Genomic DNA, 8,302 nt, shown 5'->3' with positions numbered 1-8,302 from the left:
AACATAATTTCCAATCAGAATATAATGTTCTATAAACATTTATTTTTAATATACATAGAATGCTAAATTAACGTTATTAATAGGTTACAAATACATTTTTTACAACATTCTCCTAATGTTATTTTCACTCAAAACACAATTTTCTTTTATATATTCTTAAAACATTAAAAGTTTATTTTAATTTACCGTTTAGAACATTAATACAAGATTACAAAACACTTGATACAACATTCTTCAAACTTTATTTTCATTCAAAATATGAACATTAATATTGAGTATTAACAATTTCTTAAAACATTATTTTTTAATAGGTTAGTATTCAAAAGTGACATGAAACATTTAAGTAACTAAGGTATAAGCAAATTAAACATTAAAACATATTTAATTATTAAACATTTATCAGGTCGGGGGGCACGGTGGCTTAGTGGTTAGCACGTTCGCCTCACACCTCCAGGGTTGGGGGTTCGATTCACGCTTCCGACTTGTGTGTGTGGAGTTTGCATGTTCTCCCCGTGCCTCGGGGGTTTCCTCCGGGTACTCCGGTTTCCTCCCCTGGTCCAAAGACATGCATGGTAGGTTGATTGGCATCTCTGGAAAATTGTCCGTAGGGTGTGCGTGAGTGAATGAGTGAGTGTGTGTGCCCTGCGATGGGTTGGCACTCCATCCAGGGTGTATCCTGCCTTGATGCCCGATGACTCCTGAGATAGGCGCAGGCTCCCCGTGATCCAAGGTAGTTCGGATAAGCGGTAGAAAATGGAATGGAACATGTATCAGCAATTTAAAAGAAAAACATTAAAACGTATATTTTTAGGATGCTACAATTGTAATCTGTTTGTTGACTGGACTCCTGTGTACACCTGTCTTCTGTCTCCTCATTCTCCACCTGTGAAGTGAACAGATCCTAATTTACTATTTTTGATCATGATAAACTCAGTTTGGCTTACATACAACTGAATTCAGTTCTTTGCTTTAAAACGTTAAGGCTAACACACAGTGATCCAACACACACCAACAAACTTCAACATTATCATTGACATTGATCTAACAAACATATTTGATTCCATTTGCTGGACAATTGTATTTCTAGAAAGTGTCTGAACACTGCGAATGTAAATAAAACCAGAATGAAATGATTTACAAATCTCTAAACCCACATCATTCACGTTCTTCTTTGGGCCAAAGATCAATTCGAAGTCATTGTATTTTATTTTTAGTTACATTTTACAAAGTGTCCCAGATTTTCTGGAAATGGGGCAGTAGATGTGGATCTCCAGTGGTTTCTTAATAACAATGTTGTGAAACATTAAATTTCCACTTTCTTTACAAAAGCTTAGATCTGTAGGATCTACAATGTCAAACACAGATTGATCCATCAATATGATACCAAACAAAATTATTTCTTTATTAAAATTTTATATTTGACATAATAACATGAATAAACAAATAAAGACTCAAATAAATGAAGAATTAAATACATTTAAATAAGAAAAGCAGCCAAGGAGGAAAACTGTATGTGGCAAAAGATCACTAATTTACACTTGTCCCTCGCTGTGGGGCATCCTTAAAACACCATTGTAGACTCCTTTGGATGCATCTTGCGGCAATAAACATAGAAGAGATTTTTTACAAATGTCTCAGTGTTGTACATATATCATTAAAAGAGCTTTTCACAACTAGTGGTGAAACGGATCACGAATGATCTGTACGGATCGTGCTCTACGGTTCGGAAAGTATGTGACCCGCGGATTATCTGTAAATGTATTCATCAGACAGTTTTAGCATGCACGCGTCTTATTCTCTCTCCCGTCTCTGGACTAATACAATATTAAAGCACATCTCATATATCTTAACTTAAACTGCTGCATAAGCAGCAATATTCTGAGTCAAAGCGCAAATGACGCGATTCATGCGTCGCATAATTCAATAAAGCATTTAAGAGAATGAGAGAAAGCTGTTCGAGATGATTCATGATCTCCACCTCGTTACACCCGTCACATTTATAATCTGATGACTAGAGATCCAGCTTTCAGCTGTTTACTCTGATTGCACGTTTATATTATATTTATTTGTTAAACATATTGCAATTTTTGTATGCATGCATTGCTTACTGTGTGACAGCCTAGAATATACATGATCATGTGAATTAATCCGTTAAATTAAATTAAATAGGGTACTTTAACACCTTCATATTAATACATTGATATGCGCCCCTATTTTTTAGCAGTGTATTGATTGCAAAAACAAATGATTAAAGTTATAATAATAATAATATTTAGTAATAAACTATGGTGAATGTAGTGGAGTAGGCAGGGCGAGACCGTGGTTCGAAACCGGTGAGTAATTGTGAATGAGCGCCAGCTGTGCGCACACCGGGCTCGAATCACGAAAGAGATTGGGAGCATATAAGAGAACGAGCGACCGGACCGTCGAAGAGAGAGGACCGGGCCCGGACACATGTTAAGATTGATTATATTTATGTTCGTGTTGCCGGCAGTCATCTGCGAGGGGCTGCTGGTTGTTTATTATTTGTATTAAATCTTTATTTAAATGTCTGCCGATTTCCGCCTCCTTCCTTCCATATCTTGAATCTTGAATCTTGTTACAGTGAATTTTACATTAGGCAATCCGAAAAATGATCCGATCCGTGACCCAAAATCTGTGAAATGATCCGTTCCGTGAGATTGGTGATCTGTTGCAACACTATTCACAACTGAAAATGGGAACCAATCAATTGACAGTACAATAACACCCTTTCTACACTGTGCATGATAGACAGAACATGATCTGACACTGTCTATACTGTATACTGGATTTAAATCAGCTTTTTGCTTGAGTAGACTTCAATAATGATTCAAATGTGTGCTTACCGATATGCTTGCTGACTGAACATAAATGCAATATCACAACAGTGTTAGAGCAACTTTTGTAACACTTACGAGTAATAACACTGCAAATTTCCAGGTCTTCAATGCGTTTCTTTCCCTTTCGACCCTTCATGCTATACTGAGCCCACACATTGTTAGTTGCAATTGTTTGTAAAACTCTCCTCACAGCATCACCTGGAGTTTTTCTCCCAAGAAGGCTTAGATAATGGACCTGTTACCAAAATAAAATATAATTCAGCACCCCGCAAATTTAATACTCAACCACATTGGTGCTCTGATTTTTGTCCTGTGTAAATCTGTCTGACAAGTTGTCTACTGAGATTATGGAATAAAATATTACAATGAACATGTTATTCTTCAAAATTAAACATGACCTAACTATGCATAGAGCTTTATTAATAATTCCTCAGTAATATATTTCTCTCTTTTGTATAAAAATGACAACTTTATATTTTTAAATTCCAAGTATTGAAATCTTTCACCTTGATAAAGTTCTTCCATTTCAGATGTTGAAGCAGTGCAATTCTCTGTTTGTAAGGTACTTTCAAAAACACCTGAAAAATACAAAATGGCTTACTTGCAGCTATCTCAGATGCGATGGCTATGTGTGCTTGGCAAAATACTCACAAGGCTCTGTTTGTCCATGTCTGTCACTAAAAAACTCGGTTCATGGTGTGACTAAATTGTTGATATGTAACAGTGGGATTAAGTCAACATTGGATTTAAAGTATGCAATGAAAAACTGAGCTCATCAAGAAATAAACTTACATATAGGTGTGCTTGGAATGCATGTCCTTGGTGCTGATGGTCTTTCCTCAACTAGCCCCCCCCAAAAAAATGTGCAGATCAATGGTAGGCTACATTATGCAATGAAAACATAAACTCATCAAAACAATTAACTCACACGTGGGTCTGCTGGCAATTATGGTCATTGGACATCAACATCATCATCTATTTAAAATATTATCAGATAAATGATGTCGATTAATCCAGAAAGTTAAACGTCACTGAAAAAACAACCACAGATACTTTTAATTGCAGCAGTTGGCTCACAGCACTGCCTAGAAGGTCAACATTTTAAGTTGCAACCAGCCAGTGAACTGACAAAATGTTGTAACACTGTGCAGCACTACATTTTTATAAAAGCTTCAAAAAATTATCAAAGCAAATTGTATATTTCACCTCCTCACGCTTCTGCATACAAGAGATAACTCGGAACATTTCAAAAACCCAGTCTACACTCTGCACTACTTTCATATATAGTCTGTAATATAGACAAAGGGAGTGATCCAAACAATGTGTGAATATAATGTGATATAAATATTTTTAAATAATTTAAAAAATCAGTTGTCTTACTCAGAACAGCTGCATTACAGATATCTGTACTTACATTTGGTTAATCACACCAAGTATCTATAAAATGGTTAACCATAAATGTAACTTTGTAGAGTATTAATACTGTATTAACAAAAAAGACTATACTGTACCACTAGCTAATGCTCTCTGGTATCGTGCCGGTGGTCTTCTTTTTCTTTGAATATGACTTTCATCTTCGTCACTCTCCAAGTTTGATCATGGTTGTCTGGTTTGCTTTGCACCTAGCTTCTTCATAGCTGTCTGGAAATAAAGAATAGATCAGTAAAAGACAATCAGCATAAACCACAAAAACATAAGAAACCTCAAACTAATTCTTCATACCTGCATATACCAGAACAGATGCAACATGCTTCGACCTAAGTGTAGTATCAGGTCTATCTCTTCGTTTCACCTTGGCCGTAAAGTTTTTACATGGCCAATAGCAATATACTAATAGACTAATGATACACATAGAACAATAAAAGTTTGAAGCATAAGATGAGAATAATAGGTAATACCTCTATTGTTATATCAAGCCAGGTGGAAGGCACAACATCAACAGTGTTATCTTCAGGAAATTTAATAACAGCATAGCAGTAATAATATGATATATATTACAGTAATAGGTTCACCGCATCCTAACTAAACGCGACTGCTATAAGCAATTTGTTTGTCCATACCGAACGCAAAAAAGGGGCGGGACGCGTCAATCAATCAGAAGACACAGCTAATCAGAAGAGTTTGTCTCTGTCCACACAGCCTCGCACGCTGCAGCAGAAGAGAGATATTATGGGTCCCGTTTCTAAAGTAGTTGTTCGTCACGCAGCGCTATTGAAGCTGGTTAGCACAAAACCTTTGGTTTACATAGAAAAGACACCTTTTATTACGTGTCGCATCGTGTTTGGTTAGGACACGGTTTTAACACAGCTTCATTTAAACATATGGTGGTAATTTTACTGTTTAAACTTATCAGAACGTTTCTGGAAAGAAACACAAACTTACTGGAGATAATCAGCCAACAATGATAACTAATCATCTTAAATATGTTCCTATGCCCTGCAAAATCTAGAATATCATAACCCGCACACTACAAAGTACATAAAACTCTTGTGAAATAATTTTGAGGTCAAACAGATCTGCCATCAGTGAGCAACCACCGAATTCAAATATTGGCGCCCTGCTCCAAGTTCAACAAAGTATTCAATAAAAGACAAGAGTGACTGAAATCGATAATGAAACATTTACTTATTTTACTGCACTTTCGGAAGGTTAAAAAATATAAATATACTTTGGTATGTTTTTAGCTGAAATAGGCTTACCCATATGCTAGATTTAAATGTAAAATATACTTCAAAACACGTCAATATACGGTAATGTAATATCAAGTCGCATCTTGATTTAGTAATAATCACAATAAACACATGAAGATAAGACTAAATAAGAGATCATGTTCTGTACTCACCTAGTGAAGCGCCATGTGGAGTGAACAAACGTTCGTTGTGCGGCGTGCGCATGCGCGATCCGTTTTGGGCGCGATCCGTTTTGCGCGCCATGCTCTTAAAAAGATAGCTTACATTTTAAAGTATCAGCTTCATAATATTTCTGATTTCCCATGATGGATGGATGGATAATGGATTGATTGATTACTTAATAGACACTTAAAATATGATTACACAATTAATAATCTAATATTTTATCACATGCTGCAATTATTCTAATAAAGTAAATATAATATTTTCTAAGATTTAAATAATAAAAAATATGTTAATCAAAATTTTATATAAATTTTATAAAAATACCACTGGCCAGACTGCTCAAAAAACACAGACCAGACTTTGTGCCAGGCCCATGCGTCCAGCGAAGTTATAAATTGTCCTCCATTTAAATTTAGAGCCATGAAAAACTATAATTGTGCTATATTTTTGTCCCAGGTTATGTGCAGCGGTGTTTTGTCACTCACTGATGGGCAAACATTGAGTAGGCCATTAAGTTAAAATGTTACTGGAGAAAATGATGCAGGTCTCAATCATTTGTAGTCAGAGCAGCATTACTGTAAATTCAGCCATATACATGTTACACTGTGAAACAAAGAATGGTGCAAAAGATGACAGGACAAGGTGCTGCTGCATAGGACACAATGCCTCAAATGTCAATTTTTGGGTAACACAGAGATCCTATAGAAGAGGGGTGTGAAACTCAATTCCTAAGGGGCCTCAGCTCTGCAAAGTTTGCCTCCAACCAGCTCTTAACCACACCTGCTTGGAAGTTTCTACTAGTCCTGAAGATGATTAGCTGAATCAGGTGTGTTTGATCAGGGTTGGAGCTAAACTGTGCAGAGCTGCGGCCCTCCAGAAACTGAGTTTGACACCTGTGCTATAGAGGTCTTAACTGGGCATACTAATCATAGACATTTACATTTTCTAGCAACATTTTCTACCATAAATATGTAGTTATTTCTTTCTTAGAAGTGTCGTTTGGCCATATGTTTCCGATACTCAGAATTTGTGCTCTGCATTTCACCCATCCAAGTGCTCACACACAGCAGTGAGAGTTTATCAACAGTTTTTGCAGCCATTTTTGCTGTGGTGCCCGCGGAGCATGCGCACATTACTTCTGTGTTAAACAGGAAGAACCCTCGTCAGTTTCCGGTTTGCAAGACTTAAAGCAGGGAGAAATGGGAAACTGAGAAAATTGATAAATTTCGCAGATGCCTTACACTGCAGCACACCGCAGTGGTATAGCCTATAGAAGTGCTGTTCTAATTTAACTAATTTCTAATTTTCCCATTTCACTCTGCTTTTAGTCTCCCCAACTGGAAACTGGAGAGGGTGCTTGCGTTAAATGCAAAAGTCACACGTGCTCAAGGGCTCCTTTGGTTGTTGGAATGAGAGTGGAAAATGTGGTGTTTATTCACTCCCCCCAATTACATTTTCTGGTGGTCCTAAGACTCACAACCTTCGGGTTACAAGTCCAACTCTTTAACCAATGTCTAAAAAAGTTCCAATAATGTTGTTCTAAGAACGTATAACCTTTAACATTACGAGAACTTTCATCAAGCACAAAATAACATAAAAAAACATTCTGAGAATATTGTTCCAGGAATGGTTATCCTTCAGCATTATGAGAAACTTCATGAAGCCCTAAATGACATCAAAACAATGTTAAAAAAACATTGTTCTTGGAATGTTTTCTCTTAATATTATGAAAACCTTCATCAAGTGCAAAAAAACATCAAAACAATGTTACAAGAACGTTGTTCTAAGAACATTTTCCTTTAACATTACCAGAACATTTATCACCTACAAATGACATCCAAACAATGCTCTAAAAACATTGTTCTTGGAATGTTTTCTCTTAATATTATGAAAACCTTCATCAAGTGCAAAAAAACATCATAACAATGTTACAAGAACGTTGTTCTAAGAACATTTTCCTTTAACATTACCAGAACATTTATCACCTACAAATGACATCCAAACAATGCTCTAAAAACATTGTTCTTGGAATGTTTTCTCTTAATATTATGAAAACCTTCATCAAGTGCAAAAAAACATCAAAACAATGTTACAAGAACGTTGTTCTAAGAACATTTTCCTTTAACATTACCAGAACATTTATCACCTACAAATGACATCCAAACAACGTTCTAAAAACATTGTTCTTGGAATGTTTTCTCTTAATATTATGAAAACCTTCATCAAGTGCAAAAAAAACATCAAAATAATGTTACAAGAACATTGTTCTAAGAACATTTTCCTTTAATATTACCAGAACATTTATCACCTACAAATCACATCAAATAACGTTTTAAAACATTGTTCTTTGAACGTTTCCTCTTAATATTATGAAAACCTTCATCAAGTGCAAAAAAACATCATAACAATGTTACAAGAACGTTGTTCTAAGAACATTTTCCTTTAACATTACCAGAACATTTATCACCTACAAATGACATCCAAACAACGTTCTAAAAACATTGTTCTTGGAATGTTTTCTCTTAATATTATGAAAACCTTCATCAAGTGCAAAAAAACATCAAAACAATGTTACAAGAACGTTGT

General features: G+C 35.6%; 1 long non-coding RNA gene across 2 annotated transcripts; it reads right to left on the bottom strand.

Annotated features, from left to right (window-relative positions):
* Nucleotides 1-294: 294 nt before the first annotated feature.
* On the bottom strand, nucleotides 295-5,739 carry LOC130425233 (uncharacterized). Of its 2 annotated transcripts, XR_008907045.1 has the most exons (8): nucleotides 5,704-5,739; nucleotides 4,373-4,502; nucleotides 3,790-3,892; nucleotides 3,654-3,704; nucleotides 3,513-3,563; nucleotides 3,368-3,439; nucleotides 2,937-3,096; nucleotides 295-883 (listed from the first exon to the last, which is right to left on the bottom strand). It is a non-coding gene; the product is annotated as an uncharacterized LOC130425233 (long non-coding RNA). The 2 variants fall into 2 exon arrangements; XR_008907047.1 differs by lacking the exon at nucleotides 5,704-5,739 and having other exon boundaries at nucleotides 3,790-3,836; nucleotides 4,373-5,696.
* Between the last annotated feature and the right edge of the window lie 2,563 nt (nucleotides 5,740-8,302).

This window comes from Triplophysa dalaica, chromosome 1 (assembly GCF_015846415.1).
Source record: "Triplophysa dalaica isolate WHDGS20190420 chromosome 1, ASM1584641v1, whole genome shotgun sequence".
NCBI classification, from domain to species: Eukaryota; Metazoa; Chordata; class Actinopteri; order Cypriniformes; family Nemacheilidae; genus Triplophysa; species Triplophysa dalaica.
Note: the sequence above shows the minus strand (reverse complement) of the source record. Positions and strands in the feature narration are given on the sequence as shown.